This window comes from Choloepus didactylus, chromosome 8 (genome assembly GCF_015220235.1).
Source record: "Choloepus didactylus isolate mChoDid1 chromosome 8, mChoDid1.pri, whole genome shotgun sequence".
Taxonomy (NCBI): domain Eukaryota; kingdom Metazoa; phylum Chordata; class Mammalia; order Pilosa; family Megalonychidae; genus Choloepus; species Choloepus didactylus.
In genome coordinates this window covers 133,386,508-133,411,506 of record NC_051314.1, presented here as the reverse complement: position 1 = coordinate 133,411,506, position 24,999 = coordinate 133,386,508, and the positions used below count along the sequence as shown (strand labels likewise).

Below are 24,999 nucleotides of genomic sequence, written 5' to 3'. Positions count from 1 at the left end.
GTGTGGGAAATGAGGGAGTTGTGGAGCAGACACCTGGAATGCTGGCTTGGGTGGGTGGCAGTTTTACTGGGTTTGTGATTCAGAGGGAGCAACAAGTTTGGAAGGGAAGTTGAATTCTGTTTTGAGTAACCCGACTTTGGGGTACCCTGACGTATATGCTGGATTCCGGGAGAGAGTTACAAAGATGGCGCTAGAGGGAGATAAAAGGAAAAGGAGCCAAGAACAGAACCCTGGGAGCCCTCACCATTTGTGTGCGGCAGAGAATGTCAGAGAAACGTCAAGAGAGAAATCAGGGTGAGTTCAATTGCATAACTCTTGGTCCTTTGCCAGGTTGGCTTTTTGGTCGCTCTTAATGGATTCTTGCTTTTCTGTTGGTGTCTCCCTTCTCCAAGCCAGGGTGGGGGCAGAGATGTGCACCCTGGGGTGCTGCAGGTGGGCCTGGTGAAATGGAGGCAGGGAAGGAATTCATTTCCAAGCAGTTTGGTTGTGTGTTGGGAAATGGTAGACCTTTAGTCTTTTCTTCTGACCCTTTCTAAGTTTCTGATTCCATTATCCCTTCATTATCCCTCTCCTTACCTTTGACGTAAAAAGAAAAATTGAGAGCTTTTGGCCAGCATCTATCTTAGGTTAAGAGACACCTGTAAAACCCTGCAGCCCCTTGGGTATACCATGGATTAAGATGCCTATGCATATATGTCGTGAAGGTCAGAGCATTATTTTTTTGTCATAAATTTTATTTCTTTGATCAGTGATTTGGACATATCATTGGGTTTGGGACTCACGATCCTTCGCTTTACCCCTGTGTTTTTGAAAGCACTCAGCGTCAGGAGGAAGGGACAGTGCCTGTTTCAAGATTGAACTGAAATGTATTTGATTCCTTGGCTCTGGTGTTCAAAATGTGCAGAGGTCTGTGCAATAGTGCTTCTCAGACGTGGAGGAGGTGCCAGGAAAACATAAACACATTAAGGGATTCTTCATTGCAGTTTGGGAAGCAACTATTTGCAGCAGTGGTTGCTTTTAAAAATTGTATAACTTTCCAGGTTCCCAAGCCAAGCCTGGCTGAGTGCTTTGCATACAGAGGCAGGTTGGCTGTGAGTTCCTCTTGTCCCAGGGCCTGTGTTGAGTTTCCTTTAGTGGTGCTGAAGTGGCAGCAACAGCAGATGGATACGAACTTCTTTCTTCATGTCCATCAGCCTCTGAAACCTAACCAGACCGTAACCATATTCAGGTGTGGGTGCTATTAAACATCCCCTCCAGCGTGATGGAAATGTTCTAAAATTGGATTGTGATGATGGTTGCACAACTTGGTAAATTTACTAATAATCTGTAAGTTATACCTCAGGAAAGTTGTTTGAAACCCATCCCCTCCAGGACTCCACTCTGCCCTGCCTTTCCTGCCCCTGTGCTGCTCTTTTTGGGCAGCAGAAGCCCTACTGAGGCCTATGGCTTCTTGGCCAAGTTCTGCGAGCTTTGTGATGTCAGGAATTTGGCACAGCCTGTGGCTCTCACCAGCTCCTCTTTCCTCGCTCTGCCCAGGGCGTCCAGCACCTAACATGGCTGGAATATTTACCAAGAATAAGCAAGTTCATTTCTGCTTCTGGTTGGAGAGTGTAAGGGGAGAGACACTGAGGTCCTCCAGGGGCCTGAGGCCAGTGATCCAGGTTGTGGTTTATTCCAATTCTGTGACTGTTTTTTTCCCTTCTGCTGCTTGGCCATTTTATTGTTCTGTTAACATTTAGGTTACAGGGTGAGCAGGGAATTTCGGTGGAACTAAAATTTAGCCTTTTGGCCATGTCTCAGCAGTTCATTTTGAAAGTTCCCTGGGAAGGAGGCTGAGCCCTGTGGTTAAATAATGATTTCACTTGTCTGTATACTCTCTAGCCCCTTCCTCCTCTTTTACTGCTTTCTTCCCCACATTATCTAAATTGTTGGAAAGAAGGTGAATTATTTTTCCTGCCTCCACTCCAAATGCCCGTCTCTCCTGTTGGAGCACAGGGATACACACAGGTTCTGTTCATCACCGACTATTACTGACTTCCTCTTCTGGATCCGTAAGCTTCTGTGATGGCAGAGATCTTCCCCAACTTTGCTGGTGTACGCCAGCCCCTGCCACACACTAGGTGGTTAATCAGTAAATTTGCTGTTGCTGATGGGAATGGAGGCTTAATATGAGTGTGGGTTAAATTGCCTTGTGGGAGGTAGGCAGGCAGTGCACATACCCGAGGGGCTGCCCTTTTTGATGTCCTCCTGCCCTGATATTCATTGAGTGCCTGCTGCCTTCACACTGTGCCTGGAGGTGCTGGGGGCTTCAGGTGAGATGTCTTCTGAAAATACAGGGTTGCTTAGCTAATGTCCTTAAACAGGGCTTTATGTCTGTCGTATCTAGTATCTGGATTCAGTATTTATTTAAAATTGAACAGATTACACTGACTTTCCCTATCCCCAAGTGAGTGGAATTTCTAAAGGTGGTATACCCAGTTTGTACCCAAAGGAGTGCCCGAGGGGTGCAGTGTGCCCTGACTGGCTTGGCAGTGCTTGGTGCAGGTGGACCTGGTCACAGTTATGGGCTACAGGTGTGTGAGTCCTCCAGGAGACCTGGGAGGGCAGGTGAGGAAACTTGGCGCCCTTTCGGTGCTTCCCCATAAGGATGGCCTCCCTGGAGTGAGCCAGACTTGTCTAAAGCCATAGCCAGCGAGGGTCAAAACAGTAAGTAACACTTTATAACTTCTCCAAGGGACAACTTGGCTTCACTCAGATTTTACATTTCAGTCCATGGAGCAAGCCCCAGGGTTTACCACTCTGCATGGAGCCAGGGAGTCAATCAGTGGTAGCCCTAGTCTGTAAGAAAATAGGGGAAGGGTTTAGGAAATCAGGGGGTGGACGAGGAACAGTTTGTAACCTGAAACTGCTGCTGGACTAGAGGAGGGGCCTGAGGCCTCTTAGCATTCCAGGACCAGGGTCTCACGTGGACTATAATGTGTACAGGCCCTTTTAGGGCTCTACCAGCTGATCTCATTGGTGCTGAACTGAGTAAAGATCAAGAAGTCGTCTTTTAGAAACATCTTGGTAGGTTGCTGGTTTGAGCCCAGGGCAGTTGGAATTTTGGAACCCAGAGGGCTCGCTGTAGGTGGTTTTTGGAAATTGGTCTTTGGGAGGAAAGAAACAGAAGATTTGACTGTACATCAGTACTTGCCCTGGACAGGATGGGGGTCATCCCTGGGACAGGGAGGGTTGCATAAGTAGGGAGAAGTTGTAGGCTGTAGACTTTCAAGAGTCTAGCTTGGGGAATTTGTGATACCTTAAGCATAAGAAAGAAAAACTTGTTGTTATTCCTTTTCTTTGAATATTTGCATTCTAACACAATGGGGCTCTTCCCCAGGTGAGTAGGTTAGGGATGTAGCTGCTGGGGTGATTATCAATGACATTCAGAGCTCTGCAGGGATCAGAGTAGAGTGAAAGGGTCGGCCTTGAAGATTTGATCCAGAAAAAACTTGTTTCACTGGGAAGATTATGCCTGAGTCCCATGCCATTTTTTTTTAAACATTTTATTGTGAAATATAACATATACAGAAAAGTGATAACTTTCAAAGTACAGTTTAACAAGTAAAGAAGAAATTTCAAGTAGGTTAAGGGTTACAGTTCCACCATTTCAGTTTTTCCTTCTAGCTGCTCTAATACCCTAGAGACAAAAAAAAAATTATATAAAGATTCAGTATTTGTAATCCTTTGTTAAACCCTGTCTTGTCAGTTGCCACGCCTCTCTCTCGTTTGATCACTGTCTCAATCTTCAAGGATATCTGGGCAGTGACCACCCCAACTTGTTCATATTGAAGAGGGGTGTCCACTTTATAAGGAAAGGGGATGCTTCTGGTTGATGTTCTTGAAGAGGCTGTTGCCTCTGGGTTTTGGTGCTTATCTCGCATAGGAATGCTCTGGCGGATTTAAGTTTCTGGGAAATAAATTTAGTGAGTGAAACTTCTGTAGCGTCTCTGATAGGGACCTGAGTGTTCTTTAGGATTTTCGGGAATACTGTTGGTTAGGGCTTGGCATACTGTGGCCATTTGGGATATCTAGCTGGAGCTTGCAAAAGAGTAACCTCCAGGCCAGCCTCTTGACTCTATCTGAAATCTCTTAGCCACTGAAACCTTATTTTGTTACCTTTCTTTTCCCCCTTTTGGTCAAGAAGGCATTCTCAATTCCACAATGCCAAGGCCAGGCTCATTCCTGGGAGTTTTGTCCCATGTCGCCATCCTATGTCCTCTTTTTTTTTTTTTTTTTTTTACATTTTTATTGAGATTGTTCAGATACCATACAATTATCCAAAGATCCAAAGTGTACAATCACTTGCCCCTGGGTACCCTCATACAGCTGTGCATCCATCACACTTAATTTTTGTTCAAGTTTTAGAAACTTTTCATTACTCCAGAGAAGAAATAAAGTGAAAGATGAAAAAAAAAAAAAAAAAAAAAAAAGAAAAGAAAAGGAAACTCTAATCCTCCCCTATCCCTAACCAATCCCTCTCAATTGTTGACTCGTAGTATTGATATAGTACATTTTTTACTGTTTATGAAAAAATGTTGAAATACTACTAACTGTGGTATATAGTTTGTAATAGGTATATAGATCTTCCCTATATGCCCCTCTATTATTAACTTCTAATTGTATCGTCATACATTTGTTCTGGTTCATGAAGTGATTTCTAGTATTTGTACAGTTGATCATGGACATTGCCCACCATAGGATTCAGTTTCATACATTTCCATCTTTTGACCTCCAACTTTCCTTCTGGTGACATATATGACTCTGAGCTTCCCCTTTCCACCTCATTCACACACCATTCGGCGCTGTTAGTTATTCTCACGTCTTGCTACCAACACCCCTGTTCATTTCCAAACATTTAAGTTCATCCTAATTGAACATTCTGCTCATACTAAGCAACCACTCCCCATTCTTATGCCTCGTCCTATATCTTGGTACCTTATATTTCATGTCTATGAGTTTACATATTATAATTAGTTCCTATCAGTGAGACCCTGCAATAATTGTCCTAATGTGTCTGGCTTATTTCACTCAGTATATTGCCCTCGAGGTTTTGTCATCAACCCATTTTTTTTTAATACGGTTTTGTTCACTCACCATCCATTCCATCCCAAGTAAATAATCGATGGTTTTCTGCATGGTCATACATTTATGTGTTCACCACCTTCACCATTATATATATAAGAGCATCTACATTTCTTCCACAAGGCAGGAGGGAGAGGCAAAGAAGGTAGAGAGGCAAAAGAAAGAGGAAAAAAAAAAGACAGCTAGGAAGCAGCAAAAGGAAAAACAGCCTCAAATCAAAGCAGAACAAAGAATCAGGCAATACCACCAATGTCAAGTGTCTAACATGCCTCCCCTATCCCCTCCTCTTATCTGCATTCACCTTGGTATATCACCTTTGTTACATTAAAGGAAGCATAATACAATGATTCTATTAGTTACAGTCTCTAGTTTATGCTGATTGCATCCCTCCCCCAGTGCCTCCCCATTTTTAACACCTTTCAAGGTAGACATTTGCTTGTTCTCCCTCGTAAAAGAACATATTTGTACATTTTATCACAATTGTTGAATACTCTAGATTTCACCAAGTTACACAGTCCCAGTCGTTATCTTTCCTCCTTTCTTGTGGTGTCTCACATGCTCCCCACCTTCCTCTCTCAGCCATATTCATAGTTACCTTTGTTCAGTGTACTTACATTGTTGTGCTACCATCTCCCAAAATTGTGTTCCAAACCACGCACTCCTGTCTACTATCACCCTGTAGTGCTCCCTTTAGTATTTCCTATAGGGCGGGTGTCTTGTTCACAAAGTCTCTCATTGTTTGTTTGTCAGAAAATATTTTGAGCTCTCCCTCATATTCGAAGGACAGCTTTGCTGAATACAGGATTCTTGGTTGGCGGTGTTTCTCTTTCAGTATCTTAAATATATCACACCACTTCCTTCTTGCCTCCATGGTTTCTTCTGAGAGATCCGCACGTAGTCTTATTAAGCTTCCTTTGTATGTAGTGGATTGCTTTTCTCTTGCTGCTTTCAGGATTCTCTCTTTGTCTTTGACATTTGATAATCTGATTATTAAGTGTCTTGGCGTAGGTCTATTCATATCTCTTCTGTTTGGAGTACGCTGCGCTTCTTGGATCTGTAATTTTATGTCTTTCATAAGAGATGGGAAATTTTCATTAATTATTTCCTCTATTATTGCTTCTGCCCCCTTTCCCTTCTCTTCTCCTTCTGGGACACCAATGATACGTACATTATTGTACTTTGTTTCATCCTTGAGTTTCCGGAGACGTTGCTCATATTTTTTCATTCTTTTCTCCATCTGCTCCTTTGCGTGTAGGCTTTCAGGTGTTTTGTTCTCCAGTTCCTGAGTGTCTTCTTCTGCCTCTTGAGATCTGCTGTTGTATGTTTCCATTGCGTCTTTCATCTCTTGTGTTGTGCCTTTCATTTCCATAGATTCTACTAGTAGTTTTTTTGAACTTTTGATTTCTGCCGTATACATGTCCAGTGCTTCCTTTACAGCCTCTATCTCTTTTGCAATATCTTCTCTAAACTTTTTGATTTGATTTAGCATTAGTTGTTTAAATTCCTGTATCTCAGTTGAAGTGTACGTTTGTTCCTTTGACTGGGCCATAACTTTGTTTTTCTTAGTGTAGGTTGTAATTTTCTGTTGTCTAGGCATGGTTTCCTTGGTTATCCAAATCAGGTTTTCCCAGACCAGAACAGGCTCAGGTCCCAGAGGGAAGAAGTAGTCAGTATCTGGTTTCCCTGAGGGTGTGTCTTAGAAAATTGCTCCACTCTTTGATGCCTCGGGTCACTGTGCTTTTCTGCCCAGCAGGTGATGCCTGTTAGCCTATAATTCTTGACTGGTGTGAGGAGGTATGTTCCCCTAGGCTCTGGGGTCTGGTTCTGAATGGAAAGGTCCCCCACCCCTTTCCTCCTAGAGAAGACAGAGCCCCCAGGTGGAGGTCATTAGCATTTCAATGGTCTCTCTCTCTCTGCTTGTGCTGTCTCCACCCTTCTCCGCTTCACAGCCCTGGAAACTGAAAATGACTGGGGCTTTCTCCAAGATTTTATGCTGTGTTCTCGGGCATTCCTCCCAATTCAGGTTGGTGTATGATGAGTGGATGGTCTCGCCTGTCCCCCTGCAGTTATTCTGGATTATTTGCTAGTTGTTTCTGGTTTTTTGTAGTTGTTCCAGGGGGACTACTTAGCTTCCACTCTTCTCTATGCCGCCATCTTGCCCCTCCCTCCCTATGTCCTCTTAAACAAATGTGGAAGGGAAAATATATTCCACAGAGGTGATTGAAAGTTAGCCCACTCTAGGTTTATTTCTGCTTTTTAGAGAACAACTGGGGCTTTCTACATGAAAATCACTGGGAAGAATCTTGGCCTTGGAGCCAGCTAGTCTCCACGCCCTTCTGTGGTCCGGAACCTGCAGGCTTCTTAGGTGGTCTCTTGGCACCTGGAATGGACGGTGCACTTCCACCATCTGAGAATAAAGACATTTTCCCTTGTTAGTTGCCAGCAGTCTGAAACAGCTTCGCTCTTCCCCTTCCTGTTGTCATCCAGTCTTCTTGGAAGAGTGCATTCTTGTACCTGCTTTTCCTTCTCCTTCCCTCCCTGATTCCATCTCTAGGAAGCCTGTGGGGGAATCCGGTGAGTCTTGGCCCCTTAATCCTCTTGGGTGCTTGGAACAGTACCAGTGACTCAGGCCTCCTCTGGTACCTGAAACAGGTAATTGTCATCCTGGAATGTGAATTGGAAACAATGGCCCTTTTTATAGTCAGGACCCATCCTGAGATGCCTTGGGGAACTCACCTCTGGCCGCTTCCTTGTCCCTCTTTCATCCCACTTTTACCCCACCCCCCAACCCCTGCAATCCTTAACAGATTAATAGCAAACTAACAATCACAGGAATGCCTTTCCTCCTTTTCTGTCATTCTGTGATATTAAACATTGTGACCCAGGTAAGCCCTTCATTTTTTTTTTCCTTCTTCCTTTGTACCTGCTGTATTTAGTACCAGCTTTCCCCTCTAGCATCTGAACTAGGTGCAGGTACAAAAATGAATCACTGGTCCTGCTAACTAGAGCCGTACAGGCTCAGGGGTAGGCAGACAGGAAGCCATTCTCAAGCAGTGCGGTAAGCGTGGTGAGGGAGGTGTGTCCCAGGGCCTGCAGCATCTGGGGGAAGAGCCATTACCTTGGCCCAGGGCTTGGGCAGATGGGGTGATCTCATTGAAGACTAAGGTGAGGAGGCTTATAAGGGCATGGTACATTCCAGAAATTGCAAGTGTGGCTGAAAAATTGTTTTGTGTTTGGAGCTGGAGCTGGTAGAAAATAAGACTGGTGCTGGATCCTGTTTTTTTTTTTTTTGACATTTGTTGTTTTTCAAAATTTTTATTCTAGTAACATATATAACACCTAAAATTTCTCGTTTTAACCACATTGAGATATATAATTCACTGGTGTTCATTAAATTTACAATGTTATGCTACCATCCCCCATTCATTACTAAAACTTTTTCATCATCTGTGATGGTTAGGTTCGTGTGTCAACTTGGCCAGGTGATGGTACCCAGGTGTCTGTCTGGTCAAGCAAGCACTGGCCTAATCATTACTACAAGGACATTTGTGGCTGGTTAATAAACCAAAAGGCTGGTTTATCAAATCATCAGTCAGTTGGCTGCAGCTGTGACTGATTACATCAACGAAGGGCATATCTTCCACAGTGAGGAATTCAGTCAGCTGGATTTAACCCAAACGGTTGAAGACTTTTAAGCGAGACAGATAAGAGGACCTTCACTTCTTCGGCTGACCAGCGAAGCATTTCCTGAGGAGTTCATCAAAGTTGCCAGTTTGTTTCCTGAGGAGTTCATGAAACACATTCATTGACAGTTTGCTGCCTGAGGAGTTCATCGAACATTTTCTTTGGAGTTGCCAGTTTGCTGCCTGCCCTACGGAATTTGGAATTGTAGATACCCACAGTTGCGTGAGACACTTTTATAAAATCTTATATTTATAGATATCTCTTGTTGATTCTGTTTCCCTAGAGAACTCTAACTAATACAACTTGGTACTGGGAGTGGTTCTTGAGAAACAGAATCTTAAAATGGGCTTTTACAATTGGTTTTCTACTCTGATTACATTCAAAGGCACTAATGACTCCATTTCCAGTAATCAAGGTGGCACTGACAGTCCATGGCGTGAGCTGGCAATGGGGATACGCAAAATATCACTGTTTGCTTCTCCTAATCATGCTCTTATATGAAGCAAGGCTCTGGGTGACAATATTTTTGACACCTTAACAGAGTTTTGCAGAGTTAAGAGGTATAATGATGGTGGCTGGTTGCTCTTAGATATGCTAGATAAAGGTATAAGAGAGGGGGATGAGCTGAAGGCTTCAAATTTAAAACTTAAGCGCCGTATGACAGATGTGAAGGTTTCTATGTGTGCTCTTAAAGAAAATCTTATTTCCTGTGGCCACAGACTTGAGATTTCTGAAAACCAGACCCAGAGTCTCATTGTGCGAGTAGCAGATTTACAAAGTATACTAAAATCTCAACCTTGCAGGGTGTCTGCTGTTAAAGTCAAGTCATTGATTGGAAAAGAATGGGATTCTGAAACTTGGGATGGGGACATATGGATTGATAATAATGGCAGTGAGGGCACTGGAACCCTGGATTCTGCTGAGTCTTTGTGAGATATACCTGTGGTGGTCTGCCCTAAGGAAACAGCCTCCCCACCTCCAGTCTTCCCTGAGGAGACAACTACCCAACCTCCAGCTTACTTTGAGGAAACAGCCCCCCACCTCCAGTCTGCCCTGAGGAGACAGCTACCCAACCTCCAGCTTACTTTGAGGAAACAGCCTCCACCTCCAGTCTGCCTTGAGGAGCCTGCCATCCAACCTCCACCTAAAGAGATTAACCCTTCAGTGCCTGCTAAACCCGTAATCACCTCCCCTGAGGAAGCAGCCCTCACTCCTCTGTCTGGAGAGATTAATGCTGTTTCACCAGATGAAACTGCAACAGAATGTCCTGAGGTAAATGGCTTGAGGGATACTTCTACTCTATGGTGCTGTTTCTCCCATAGCCAGCATTCACAGGTCCAGGAATGAAGGGGTAGAAACAGAAGTGGCACCACTCACTATCACTCCTAGTGATCCACTAGGAAAATTTTTGCTTCCTGTCCCTGCAGGCTTAAGTTCTGCTACTTTACAAGTCTTTTTTCCAAAAGGAGGAGTGCTTCCAGCAGGAAACACAATAATAATTCTATTGAACTGGAAGTTAAGACTGCCACCTGGCCACTTTGGGCTTCTTATGCCTCTGAATCAACAGGCAAGGAAGGGGATTACTGTACTGGCTGGAATGATTGATCCTGACTATCAAGGGGAAATAGCACTGCAGCTATACAATGGAAGTAAAGATGAGTTTTCCTGGAGTACAGGAGATCCCCTAGGGCGTCCCTTAATTACTACCATGCCCTGTGATTAAAGTCATTGGAAAACTGCAACAACCCAATCCTGGCAGGACTACCAATGGCCCAGAAACTTCAGGAATGAAGGTTTGGGTCACCCCACCAGCCTAAGAACCACAGCCAGCTGAAGTGCTTGTTGAGGGTAAAGGGAACATGGAATGGGTAGTGGAAGAAGGTAGTGATAAATATGAGCTACGACCACATGACCAGTTACAGAAACTAGGACTATGATGGCATGAATAGTTCCTTCTTGTTTTGTTATGAGTATGTTTGTGTTTGTCTGTAAGGCAAATATCTTTGTTTTCTTCTCTATCTTATCCCCTTATCATATGACATAAGCTGTATTGTTCATTTTGCAGTATTTAAGCTTAAATCAGTTTTAAGAGTTAATGTTACCCAAGGACTTGCACCCTATTCTGGAGAGATTTAGTGCGTTTCTGGTTGTACACAGGAGAGCGGAATGTTGTTAGGTGAAATATATGTCTGTTGTTGTTCTCTACTTAGAGATAAATTACGGTTTAAGGTGATATGTAGAACTGCCAAATTGACAAGGGGTGAACTGTGTTGGTTAGGTTCATGTGTCAGCTTGGCCAGGTCATGGTGCCCAGGTGTCTAGTCAAGCAAGCACTGGCCTAAATATTACTGCAAGGACATTTGTGGCTGGTTAATAAACCAGAAGACTGGTTTATTAAATCATCAGTCAATTGGCTGCAACTGTGACTGATTATATCAAGGAAAGGCGTGTCTTCCACAATGAGGAATTCAATCAGTTGGATTTAATCCAATCAGTTGAAGGCTTTTAAGCGAGACAGATAGAGGACCTTCACTACTTTTTCAGCTAACCAGTGAAGCATTTCCTGAGGAGTTCATCGAAGTTGCCAGTTCTCTGCCTGAGGAGTTCATAGAATATCTTCATTGGAGTTGCCAGTTTGCTGCCTGCCCTACGGAATTTGGACTTGTGAATTACCCACAGTTGTATGAGACACTTTTATAAAATCTTATATTTATAGATATCTCTTGTTGATTCTGTTTCCCTAGAGAACCCTAACTAATATATCACCCCAAACAGAAATTCTATACCAATTAAGCATTAGCTCCCCATTCCCTACCCTGAACCCAGTTCCTGGTAACCTGTATTCTAGTTTCTGACTCTGTAAGTTTGCTTATTCTAATTATTTCATATCAGTGAGATCAAACAATATTTGTCCTTTTGTCTGGCTTATATCACACAGCTTGATGTCTTCAGGGTTCGTCCATGTTGCCACATTAACAGAACTTCATCCCCTTTTGTGGCTGAATAACATTCTATTGTATGTAGCTAGGCATTGTGTCTATCCATTCATCTCTGGATGTACACATGAGTTGCTTCCGTCTTTTGGTAATTGTGAATAATCCTGTTCTGAATATCAGTGTGCAAATATTTGTTTGAGTCCCTGCTTTCAGTTCTCTTGGGCATATACCCAGAAGTGGGATTGCCAGGCCATGTGGTAATTCTATACTTAACTTTCTGAGTAACCACCAAACTGTTTTCCCCAGTGGCTTTTGTACTAGATTTTGATGGGCCTTTTGAACCTTGCTGGAAATAATTCAGATTATTTCCTGAATGCAGTGGAGAACTGCTGTAGAGGATTTAGGGCAGGGGGATTACTTTGCTCTTAAGAAAGAATACTCGGGCGATTGTGTGCAGGATGGATTTGGGGCAGGGGTTGGGGGGTTGAGTTAAGATTAAGAGGCTATCTGAATAGGACAAGCTGGAAAACTTGAGTACCTGTTCCAAGATAATGGCATGGTGATGGACTACAAAAGTCCTAGAGAGTTAGACTTGACAGGACTTGGCGTTTGGTTAACTGGGTGGAGGAAGTGAACGAGAGAAGGGTCTGAGGAAGTCCGGGCTTCCGTTTAGTGGGGGGGTGGGGAGTGGGGTGGCATTTGGCTATGTAAGGGGTGAGGGTTGGGGCAGAGAACAGAAATGTCCAGTTTTGGACTCCCTCAGTTTGAGGTCCCTGTGGGATGTCTAGTTGGAGCTGTGTAGGACCATTTGGGTCTCAGGGGTGAAGTCAGAAAAGATGAAAATGTAGGGGTCATCCAATTTTATGAAAGAGGGGTCAGTAAAGGAATTGGAGCCCTGGAGAGAACCAAGGCAGTGGTGAGAATGGAGGGGAGGAGCAGAAGACCCCAGCCCAGGCAGGGTGCATTCCAGCGGGAGTAAGCAGATCAGGATTTAAGTGTCTCAGTTGGGAAGGCTTTGTGGACCTCAGCGGAGTGAGGGAGACAGAAGCAGATTGCGCTGGTTTGGAGAGGGAGTGAGTAGACAGCAGGGAGGCTGGTTGGGAGGCCTGAAACCTGAAAGCACTCAGGGAGAGGCCAGGAGCTTGAAGGGGTGCAGGGTCAGGGCTTGTTGTTTGTTTCCATTAAAGATGGGCTGAGAAGGTGAGCTGTTGGTGAGGGTGAGGCTTCAGATGGATGGTAGAAAATGGAGCCAGTTTCTGGAGAACAAGGGGTGGGTGGGTGGGAGCCATTCTTCTTCTGAGGCAGGAGAAGGGATAAGGGCCCAAGAGAAGTAGTTATTGGGGTTGGAGAGCAGGAAGCCAAGGGTGAGAGTAGAAGGGTGGGGCTGGGGTGGGGTGAGGTCCCCAGGGTAGAGAGCCAGGTCTGGAGAGGGTGGGGCCCGCATAGCCATGGCCGCATCTGCCAGCACTGCTGGGGCTTGTTCTTTCTTCAACAGTGCTGAAAAGTTGGTATTTCAAGTGTCTAGATCTCTGTCTCTTTGCCTCTGTCGCCTTCCACCTCATCCCTGGGCATCCTTATCAGAAGCGGGTGAAGGGCGAAGTGCGCAATTACCCCATTGGCTGCAGCTCCTCTTTGTCATCCTGCCTCGGAAGGAAGAAGTGCTGCCTTTTCAGACACCCTGGGTTATGACAGCTTTGTGGTTCTGACACAGATTATAAGAACCCGCACGCTACCTGGAATTAGAACTATTACAGCCCTTCACTTGTCTCTCTGGGGAGGTGGGCTAGGGACTCTCATACAGCATTTCATAATACAGATGCTGCAGTTCTTTTCTAGAAACCGGTGTCTCTTCATAGGAGACAGCTTTCTAAGACTGTTTGGCCATTGAAAGCAAAGCTGCCCCCAGGTCTTGGTTCCTGTCTTGTGCTCCTCTCCCGCCGGCAGGAATGGGTCCTGAGCCAGGTGGGAGGTGGGCGCTGTGGGTAGAGCACAGGGATGTCAGGTCCAGGGAAGCCAGTGGACCTGGAGAAAGGGCAGGTCTGCAGGTGACCAGAGGAGCTCTTCCCCCTGGGGCAAAGCCACCCAGAGTGACCCTGGATTCCTGGATTCCCATGCACCCCTTTGAACTGAACCTAGCGGCCCTTTGCCTGAAAGGACCCAGTACATTTTTCCTTGACATGGCTTCCTTCTCATGTCCTAACAGAATTCTGCCTGGACCCCAGAACGTCTGGGCAGACTGGAGCAGCTCATTTACTGATCCACTCATCCATTCAGCAGGTAGCTCTTGTGCACCTGCTGTGGCTGAGAGCTGCTCTAGGTGCCAGGGTTATACCATTGATCAAAATGCCAAGATTCCTTAACCCTCAAAGCTTATGTCAGGGTGATTGGGAGAGGGAGACAAATGATAAACAAGTGAATAACATGGGATGCTAAGTTTGATAAGTGCTGTGGGAAAACCCAGGGAAAGAGGTAAAGCAGGATGGGGATCAGTTTTAAATGGCATGGTCAGGGAAAGCCACATCGAGAAGGTGCTGTTCAAGTAAAAACCCTGTGGTGGCAAGGAAGTAGGCCGGGCACAGTTGGCTTCCTTAGAAAGCACGCTCCTTGGATGTCGGGATATTTGTTTTTTCATGGCTGTATTTTCCTAGAGCCTGGAAAAGTGCTTGGCACATGAGAGGTGCTCAATAATATTTTTTGAATGAACAAATGATTGACTCTGGAAAGGGTATTTCAGACAGGGGAAGAGCAGATGCAGGGGCTGAGGTGGGAGTGTGTCTGGTGTGTGAGGGGCAGCAGGGAGGCTGGTGTGATGCTGGAGGGGAGCAGGGAGGGGAGCGGCAGGGGGGCAGAGCTAGAGGCAAGGGACAGGTGGGGTGCAGATATCATTGGGGGCTCTCGATACTGTTACCGGGTGTCCTCCAGGTCAAAACTTTTCTTAGTAGCACTGGCATGTTATTTACCTTTTCTACTCTTCTCTCATGAACGTATGGTGTTTCTAGAGGCTACACGACGTGCGATGTTACACATGTGCACATCTGGGATGTTATAACAGATCGAGCACAGAAGCAGAGATGAGAGTCCAGCTGCCTTCTTAAGCCAGACATTAAAGAGATTTGCAAAAATGTAAAACACTGTCATACTTCTTGCTAGATTTACATTTTTGGAAAATATTGTTATTTTTCATAAAAACATGTTATAATGTTAATATATAATGTTTTTTTTTTAACTTATGATTGTGGTTTTATTATGGCCAAAAAGTATACAAATCAGAAGCCAAAAGAAGAGATGCATGGGGTGAGGCCCAGGAGGGTCTGAAACACGGGCTTCTGGGTCCTCTCCACGTGGAGTCAGAGCACCTTCCTGGCACCTTTATGTACATCGTCAGTCATGGACGCTCTCTCGAGGTTCAGCGTCTAGAGCTTTTACCGGCTTCATCACAGAGCCGTGACTGATGAACTCAGTGCCCACCTGGGGGAACCCCAGCTCTACCACCCCTTGTCTTCCCCGGAAGGTTGGGCTGATGTGACGTGGCTCAGAGAATCATCACGTGGAGGGCCACGGGCTCAGACTAAGGTCCAGCTCCTCAGCATGGACTGTCAGGTGTGCTGATGGTTTTAAAATGAATTAATGAATCTACTGAAATGTTTTTGTTTTAAACTCAAATACAATAAATATCGCCAGCCCTTTGGGCCCTCAGTAATTTTTACGTGACGCCCTATTCCAGGCCCTTGTAAAATGGTCGCATTTATGCCGACTGAGATGAGAAACCACAGGCTGGGTCCAACAAGGCAAAATTTAGCCAAGAGAGTTGTGAGGTCCTGAGGGGTCTTGAGAACAAAGTGCGTAGATATGGGGCGAGGAGGCATGTTTGAGAAGCGACGTGGTGGTAGAAAGATGGCTCGAGAGCTTTGCGGTACAGCATGTGTCAGTGGTGTGGAGCACACTCCAGCCAGGCTTTGTAAACTTGTAGTTGGGATTCTCTTTCTCCTGGGGAGAGGGACAGACAGCATATGACCCACGTCAGGTGGTGACACACGCCTGAGGGAAAGTAGAGCAGGGTCCAGGGTGAGAGAGTGATGGGGGCAGTGCTCTTTCCCACAGGTGGCCGGGAAAGGCTTCTCTCTGAGGTGGGGTGTGAGCCAAGGCCTGAAGGAAGGAAGGAAGCCAGCCCTGGGCCCTTAGGTGGGGGGAAGAGTGTTCAGGCAGGTGACCAGGAAGGGCGGAGATGGGAGGGCAGCCCGCTTGGGGCATTGGAGCAGGAAGGAGGCCAGTCTGTCTGGAGCCACCTGGGCCTAGGGGAGAGCTGGGGGAGGAGCAGACCAGTGGCGTGGGGGTAGGCCGCACGGGGCCTCCTTTTAGGCCTCTGTGGGGACTGTGGCTTCAACCCGGTGTGAGATGGGACACCATCAGAAGGTTTGAGCAGAGGTGTGCCCTGATTCGACTGACGTTTTAGGTGGATGCTCTGGCTACTTTGTGGGACATATTCTGGGGTGGGGCTTGGAGATTGGAGATTGGAGCTTGGAGCTTTCCACAGTCATCCAGGTGAGGGGAGTGTACAGCAGTCTTTCAGGTGGGGGGAGCTACCTGCTTTCATCCAAGTGAGGGAGGCTAACCGCAGTCATCCCAGTGAGAGATGATGGTGGCTTTGACGAGGGTGGCAGAGGATGAGATGGTGAGAAATGGTGGATTTGGGTGGTATTTTGAAGATGTAACGGACAGAATTCACTCAAGAATTGACTATGGGATATGACAAGATAATTCCAAGGTTTTTGGAGTGAGTAGATGGTGGTGCCGTTTGCTGAGATACAGAATACTAAGGAAGACAGACACAGGTTGGGGGTGGGAATGAGAATTCAGTTTTGTGTATGTTAAGTTGGAGATGCCTGTCAAATATCAAAGTAGAAATGCAGACAAGGCAATTGGATAAAGACATTCAGGACACTGGAGGAGATTATCTAGGGTAGAGGTTTCCAAGTGGGTTATGTCCTATTAATGGGTCATAAAATCAGTATTGTGGGGACCTGAATTTTTTTTTTAATGAAATAGGATAGAAAACGTAAGACTATCTCAGTAGCAAGGGCAAGTTTTGTTTGATGAAAACTTTAAAACAAATTACGTTTATATAAATAGATAACTATGTATACGAGGTCACAGTGTAAAATATTTTGTTACTGTGGGTCATGGTTAAAAAAGTTTAAAAGCCACTGGTGTGGAGAGTGATTGTAGGTTGAAGAGAAGCTCAAAGACTGAGCCATCCAGGGCCCTCTCAGTCTGCAGAGGCTGGGGTGCACGAGGAGCCCTGGTGGACCGGGGGAGGTGGCTGGGGGATAAGAGCAGGAGAAAGTGGTGTCAGGAGCGCTCGGCGGGGCCTCTTACTGCTGACATTGAGGACAAGGGGTGGGCCCTGCCGGCTGGACGTGACAAGGTGGAAATCATAGCTGCCCTTGGGGCGTTTCTGCAGAGTGGTGGGGGCCAAGCCTAATTGGAGTAAGGTCAGAAGACAGACCTCTTTCCTTGAGTTTTGCTGAAAAGAGCGTAGAGTAAGTTAGAAGGGATTGTGGGGTCGGGGCAGGGTCTTTTTCTTTTTTCCTGTGGCATAATTTATTTACAAGAACATTCACAAACAACCAAGTGTGTCTCTGGACTCTGAAACAGTACTCTTCCCAATCTCTCTGGCCGGTAACTTCCTTTAGAAAGTATCTCCACAGAGGAGGGTCCCCCCAGGGGAAAAGTTCCAGAAATCCCCCATCTCATTTTTTAAAACTTTATTTATTGAAAAATTAAACAAACAACAACAACAACACCAAAAAAAAACATTTCAAACAAAAGAAAGCGAAGGATTAAGAAAAACAAATAACCTAAAATATCTACTTTGCTTCCAACATGTTCCTATCATACCCTAAGAAAATTAACAAACTTGAATCAAACAAAGACATAAAAAAAATCAAATAACCTAAAATGACTACATTGAAGCTATTTTTTAAATGCATTGTCTTTTTTTTACTTTATCAAAAACTTAAAAAAAATTCAAACAAAACAAAGGAATAATAAAAACAAATAATCTAAATAACTGCATTGCTTCTAACATGTCCCTACCATACCCCCCAAAAATTAATAGACACTAACAAAACAAAGGAATAAGAAAAACAAACAAACAAAAAAACTGAAATAACTACATTGCTTCCAACATGTTTCTACCATACCCAAGAAAATTTGCAAACCATAATCATTCCTGAGCATTCCTGTGACATTGCGATTACCCTCAATAGCTTATCTGTTCTTATTAGATTATCGTTCTCCCTTCATTGGTTGCTGTCTATCTCTAGGTAGGACAGGGTCTTTTTTTTTTTAAATTCAGTTTTATTGAGATATATTCACATACCGTATAGTCATCCATAGTGTACAATCAGCTGTTCACAGTACCATCATATAGTTGTACATTCATCACCCCAATCTATTTTAGAACATTTTCCTTACACTAGAAAGAATCAGAATAAGAATAAAAGATAAAAGTAGAAAAGAACACCCACATCATGACATCATGCCCCCCATCCCACCCTATTTTTCATTTAGTTTTTGTCCCCATTTTTTTACTCATCTGAATCATTCATTCACTAGATAGAGGGAGTGTGATCCACAAGGTTTTCACAATCATACTGTCACCCCTTGTAATCTACATTGTTACACAATCATCTTCAAGAGTCAAGGCTACTGGGTTGGAGTTTGATAGTTTCAGGTATTTACTTCTAGCTATTCCAATACAATAAAACCTAAAAAGGGTTATCTATATAGTGTGTAAGAATGCCCACCAGAGTGACCTCTAGAATCCATTTGGAATCTCTCAGCCACACTGAAGCTTTATTTTGTTTCATTTCGCATCCCCCTTTTGGTCAAGAAGATGTTCTCAATCCCATGATGCCGGGTCCAGATTCATCCCCGGGAGTCATATCCTGCGTTGCCAGGGAGATTTACACCTCTGGGAGTCAGGTCCCACGTGGTGGGGAGGGCAGTGAGATCACCTGCTGGGGTGGGTTAGCTAGAGAGAGAGGAGGGCAGGGGCTTTTAAAGACTTCCAGTCTCAGGTTGCGGGAGCCCCAGTGCAGCAACAGCCGCACAGCCTGCCCCTCGGGCCGCTTCCACAGCCGGCTACCTGCAGAACCCCAGCCAGCAAGGGAGGTCGGAGCGTGTCCTCTGAAAAGGACAGGTTTTATAAAAACTTTATAAACACTTTTAAGTGGGCAATTCAGTGGCACGAATTACATTTACAGTGTTGCACCACCATTACCACCATCCCGTACCAAAACTTTTCCCTCACCCCAAATAGAAACTTGATACCAATTAAGCATTAACTCTGCCACCACCGTCACCATCCCCACCCACAATCTCTAATCTACTTTCTGTCTTCTGTGAATTCGCTTATGCTGGGTATTTCATGTAAGTGGGCTCATACGATCTGTGCCTTTTTGTGGAGGAAGGCAGCTTTTGCTTGGGCTTCTCCTTTGGTTGTACTTTCCCACCTCCTGGGTGAGGGGCTGTTTTAAGCCGGTCTACCTAAAGGCATTCTCCACCCCCACACACCCCAGGCAGAGGCCCTTTGTCGCCCCCTGGGTGCTAGGATCACAGCAGTGCTGTCAGATGAGGGGGGCCCTTGGCCCTTGGTTCCTTTGTAACATGGTGGTGGGTGGGGGCTTGAGTTCCAACAATAAATGGATTATCATTAGGGGATTAGAAAATGCTTTGCAATTGACTCCTCGAAGGTGTTGCTGATGGCTGGGGTGCCAGAGGCACTGATAAGTGAGGCGCTAGAACTATTTTTGTTTCTTAGCCTTTCAGCAGCCAATAGAAAGAATGAGCGTGAAACTAGACTGCCCTCACTTCCATTTATGAAAGACTCCCTTTCAGAGGAGCAGATGCAGTGATTAATTGTGAGAGGAGAAAGAATCCTGCGTTGTGTGTCCTTGCTACATGTACTTGAAACTGCCTCTCTGTGATAGCCGGGCAGCTATCTTCAGAGCAGACAGGGCTTGTCTGTCGTCTGTCTGCTCATTGTCTGCTCACCTGCAGGTCCCTGCTGGCAGGCTGTGAGGGCTGGGAGCCCGCCTTCTGATGTACTTTGAGTTCCTCAGGAGGGTTCCTAGTGGCTCTGAAGTAGACAGGCACTGCCTTCTTGCTGGGCGACCTTGAAGCTTCTTTAATCTGCAGGGCCCCCATCTGCAAGAGAGAGCTTATCGATTGCTGTCCCTGAAGTGTGGATGTGGCACATAGGGACTGGCCTGCCTGTTGCTGCTTTTATCCTTACGGCTGCAAGTCCTTGTCTTGTTGTAACCTCCAAGGCTGTTACTTTGGCAGGACTTATTGACACCGATCTTACTCCTTTAGCCCCTCCCACCCATTGCTGATAGCATACCATCTGGAACAGGAGGCATGAAGCGGGGAAAGGGTGGTGAGCGAGCAAAGATAGCTTTGAGACGGTTTACTCTCCTGTAGAAACTCTCTGAACTCTCTCATTCTGTTACAGAGAGTAGCCATTTGTTTGGCCTGAGGGTAACTTTTTCTGCTGGGACTTATCAATTCCTAGATAGCAATAAACTACGATTTATTGAGCCTTGCTGTGGGCCCGGCACTGCTGAACATTTTACATTCCTTACCCCAGTTCCTCTGAAACCCTGTAACTGGTATTTTATTTCACGGACCAGAAATGCACTGGGCCTCAGGCCTTCTTTTTGAGTCCCTGTTTTTATGGGTTATTTGGGGCAAGCCTTGGCATCAGCACCAGTGATTATGTTTATTGGCTGCTTGGTTTTGACTCGGGCACTACAGTGTTTATTTGGGGCAGCAGAGCCAAAAAGCGAAGGTCAGCTCAGTTTTGATCCACCTCATTTCTGAATTGTGTCGATATTCTTAACTTGGTTTTCATGAAGAAATGGGTGGCAGCAAACAGAGCAGGAGTAACGAGTTAGAGGAGACGTAATGTGGGGTTAGGGCCACAGCAGTGTCTTTCAGACAGTCTCATGGGCTCTGTGTAAAAGCATTACAGGCCTGGAGGTTCCAGAACCCAGAGGTGTCTGGTGCCGGCTCCCCTTAAACCCCGTGCGAGAGAGGCAGGCAAGAATAAGATTTCCTCTTCTGGGCTGCAGTTAGGGCTCCTGAGAGAAGGGCTCTGTTCTTGTTAGCGGCAGACCATGTTTTCCTAGAGACTTTTTGGTAGTGCATTAGAAATCCGCTTCTCGGGAACATCTGTCAAGGTCTCCTCCATCATCCCCAGCCACACCAGCCACGGCTGCTGCTTTCCCACAGGACCTCCTGGGCTCCATCTCCCCCAAGGTTTTCTGGTCTAAACTCCCCACTCATCATGAGCTCCCCAGCCACCTAATACAGTTCTCCTGTGGGTCAGCTGCAGAGACCTGGCCCTTGCCCTGAGGAAGCTGACGGCAGTTAGTGGAGGGGACAGGCTCGTAGACAGTGTCCTTGCAGAAGGGTGCAAGTAGAAGGTGAATGAAGAGCAGGACCTCCAAGGGGGTGGGGGTGCCTGGTTTCATGTTTCCTCACCTTCCTGCTAACAGCGTCAGTTTGAGGCAGAAGAGGATGGGAAGTCAGAAAAGAGATCTTTGGATAGAACCTTGCAGAAACCGGAGCGCATGAGGCAGACTGATTTCCTCGTGGTATTTTGAGCTTGCTTCCTACTCACTCAGAGAACCTGTCTGATCCAACGGGCAGGAGCAATAAGGAGTCTTTGGTGCAGGAGCTGGGAAGCAGTTAGAGGGCGAGGAGTCTGGTTCCCAGACTGTCCTGGATTTGGTCAGCTCACTGCCCTCCACACAGGGGCCCCCAGTGACCCCACCCTCAGATGATAGTCACCTGAGGTTTAAGCCCAAATTGCAGAAAGATTAAGAACCCAAGGCATTTTGGGGATTGTTATTCTTGTTTCCAAGGCAAAACACAAGGGACTCTCAATAATTTGAAATATCTTTTGCATCTGAGTGTCTTCCTAGCAGCGTTCTGAAACACACCTTCCTGTGTACCCACTTACAAGTTCTCTTTAGACAAAGAACCCCCCACCCCACCCCACCCCACTCCTGAATGGGGCAGGGAAAGAAGCATTTCATAGACTCCTCTCTGTAGTTCAGAGATTTGCACATCTTCCAGTATATTAATAGTGTTGTGGCTCCGAAGAAAATGAACCAAACTTGACTCAGCTTCTACATCCTTGAAGTCTGAGTCGATGTTGTTGTTTTGCTTCTCTTTCCTTTTTCTACTTTTAACAGTAATTTCTCCCCTACCTCCCAAACAGCCTATTCTAAAAGCTAGAGATTGAGTGTTCTCAAAACCGGCTGTGAGTCAGACAACCTTTTACTATTGTGTAAATAGAAACCTAAGCCCTGTCCCTGCATGTACTTCCCAGCTGTCTCTCCAGCGCTTTCCTCCACAGCCAAGGAATGTGCAGGGCTTCTGAGTCAGCAGTCAGCTGCCCCGGGGCAAAACATGGGGGGGCTGCATCAGCCGGCAGAACCCACACAGGTGCCTGGAGACTTGGCATCACCTCCTCTTCCCCTTCCCTTCCCAGGCTCTTCCTCGCTTCCCTTTCGCCCTCCTTCCACCCCTCGGCTTTTCAGTCCCCAGGAATTCTGGCACTTACCGGCCAGGTTTCCCGGTCTCTGGGTTCCTGGGATCATGAACATCGGCTTCTGCGGATGTTGGGACAGGCGATGCGCAGGGGTGGTCCAGGAGAGGTGTGGGCGCACCATCTGGCTTTGACCTTTGGGAACGAGGAGAAACGTTGCATTTCATGAAACGTGGGGCAGTGCCAGGAATGGCCCTTTTCCTGCGAGTCTTCCTGGCTGCTCTCAGGGACTCAGGAGTCCCGGGATGTCCCCTGGCTAGAGTGACAGCCCTAGCTCAGTAGAGCGGCCGAGTAAGCTGGCCTGGCACACTGGAGCTGTCTTCCTGCCACAGGCATTTGGCTTGCAAAGTAGGAAAAGTGAGGCAGCCCAAGGGAATTGGGCTTGCGTAGTCTTACCCTGGGTGCCTGTCACATTGTTCCCGGAACCGACCTACCTCCATTTATCTGCTGTCGTTGGTGACCTGCAGGTTGAAATCCCTTAGCCTCACCTGCCACTTGGAAGCAGGTGCCCTGAAGCTGTCCAGGAGCTGTGGCGGGAACCCATCCATTTGAAAGGGTTTCACACCCACAGGAGGATTGGGGGTCTGTTGTGAATCGAGGTGTGTTTGTCCGTGGTGGGTTTTGACTTGGAGATTGTCTGTGGTAGTTGGCAGCTCTTTGGAAGTGAGTATTTGTTTCAAGCGGAGTTGGCTACAACCAGCTCACGTGGGCAGAACTCTTCTGCAGAAAGGAACACTGGAAGCTCTTAGGGAAGTGTGAGTACCATGCAGGGACTCTAACAGGGCAGGAGATTTAGAAACACCTGCCATGGGACTTTTCTTGGGCCAATTTCAGCCTTAATGCCCTGGTACTGAGAGCTCTCAATCCTGGCAGGGAGCCCAAGGGGACTGTTGATGAGGAACAAAGAAAAATCATTTTCTTCCTCTGCAGTGGCAGCGGCAGAGACAGACTGACCAGGTGTATTCCGTGTTTTCCAAACATTGCAACTCTGGTGGAGTTAAGGTTAATTATGAACACAGGTGGGGATGTGGGCTCAGGACTACACAAGGCTGTCTGCTTGTCCAGGAGCAGATGAAGCTGCAGAAATCTCCCCAAAGAAGGCACAAGGCAAGGTAGCAAACACTCTTTGTTTCTAGTCCTTCCTCGTTCATTCCACCCTTTCAAGTAACCCCCCTGCTACCTCACTACGACTTGGAACAGACCTTTTTTTAGGGGAGACTGAAGGTTAGTTCCAGTTAATTTGGTCTCACTGGACACTGGCCTCGCATACATTGGGAAAGGTTGTGTTGATTAGCATAGTGGGTGATGTATTTGGGATGAAAAGCTGAGGCAGCGTGTTTCAGGTAAAGAATTATCATCTAAGTCTTGTCCTCCACCGCACACCTAAGAGCCTTGGGTCAGAGGATATAGAAGCCATGAGGGGGAAATGGGAAGTTCCTTGTATGTTACTTGTAACCTTACTCTCATGAAACTTAAGGCATATCTCCCGTTGATTGGTTTAACCTTAAAATATCATGGTGCGGTGTGGAGAGAGGCAGAATGTTGTTTCTACTTCACTGGGATCCCATTGCCCAGTGACTTATCCAAGGTAGGAGACATGGGACATTCTGGAACTCATTGCGTGTCTTCGGAGAAGTGGTTTTGTCAGCACCTGTAGCTCGGCGCCTCCCACCACCCGTGGGCTGGTTCACTAAATGGTGGGTCGCATCTTGCTTCTGCACCCCTCCCCTCCGGAGCACAGTGGATCAGCAGTGCCGTCTCTGTCCCCACTGTCCCCCGTCCCTAAGCCAGGCACAGTTCCAGTCCAGTAGCGTTTGTCACATTAGTGGTAAATTGGTGACCCTCGTGTGATGGCCTGTTCTGACTAGAACACCGGGAATGAATACTATGACTGAGAATTTTCCAGACTCTGAGAATTCAGAATTGGGAGGTCTGTCCGGGCCAGCATCCTCCTCATACAGAAGAGGGCATTGAGGCCCAGTGAGGCGAAGCGGCTTATCCGGGGTCACGCAGCTGACTTCTGGCTCCGTTGGCTCAGAGCCACAGTGACACTTACACTGCCCTGCTCTCCTTCTCGGGACTTCCTGGGCTGAGTTTTTTGGTCCTCGGCCCTTGCTTCTGCTTCTCAACAGCCTCTAACTAGCGATGGTGATTGATGACGCAGGCCCGAGGGAGCGTGGGGTAAAGGAGCACGTAGGTGCCGTCTTCCATCACAGCCCCTGCCCCAGCAGCACAGGGTGGTGGGCATGCAGAGAGGTCCGGCAGGTTGGAAGGGTCAGGTGTCCACGACAGCACTGTCGAATATACAGCGGTTGGGCATAGGGGAACAGCAGGAAAACTCCTCACCCCGTGTGTACCGCACACAGCCCTATTGTACCCTGCAGGGCTTTGATAGGCTGCACGTTCTGCTTAGACTTCTGTGACATTGTCCTCTGGTCGCAAACCTTCAGACCTCTCTCTCCTATTCCTTTGTAATCTTTTTAGAGTACATATCCTTCCCTGCCAGCCTCTTGCACATCGGTGCTCCTCAGGTCTCATCCAGAGCCCATGGTGCTTCCCTGCGGACTTGTCCTTGTATGGTCTCCACTGCTGTCGCGGGCTCACCCCCCCACCTGGACACTAGAGACTCCCAAA

At 46.5% G+C, this 24,999-nt stretch overlaps 1 protein-coding gene across 1 annotated transcript in view; it reads left to right on the top strand.

Annotated features, from left to right (window-relative positions):
• Positions 1-24,999, top strand: part of MICAL3 (microtubule associated monooxygenase, calponin and LIM domain containing 3) — a 198,991-nt gene that overhangs the window by 67,940 nt on the left and 106,052 nt on the right.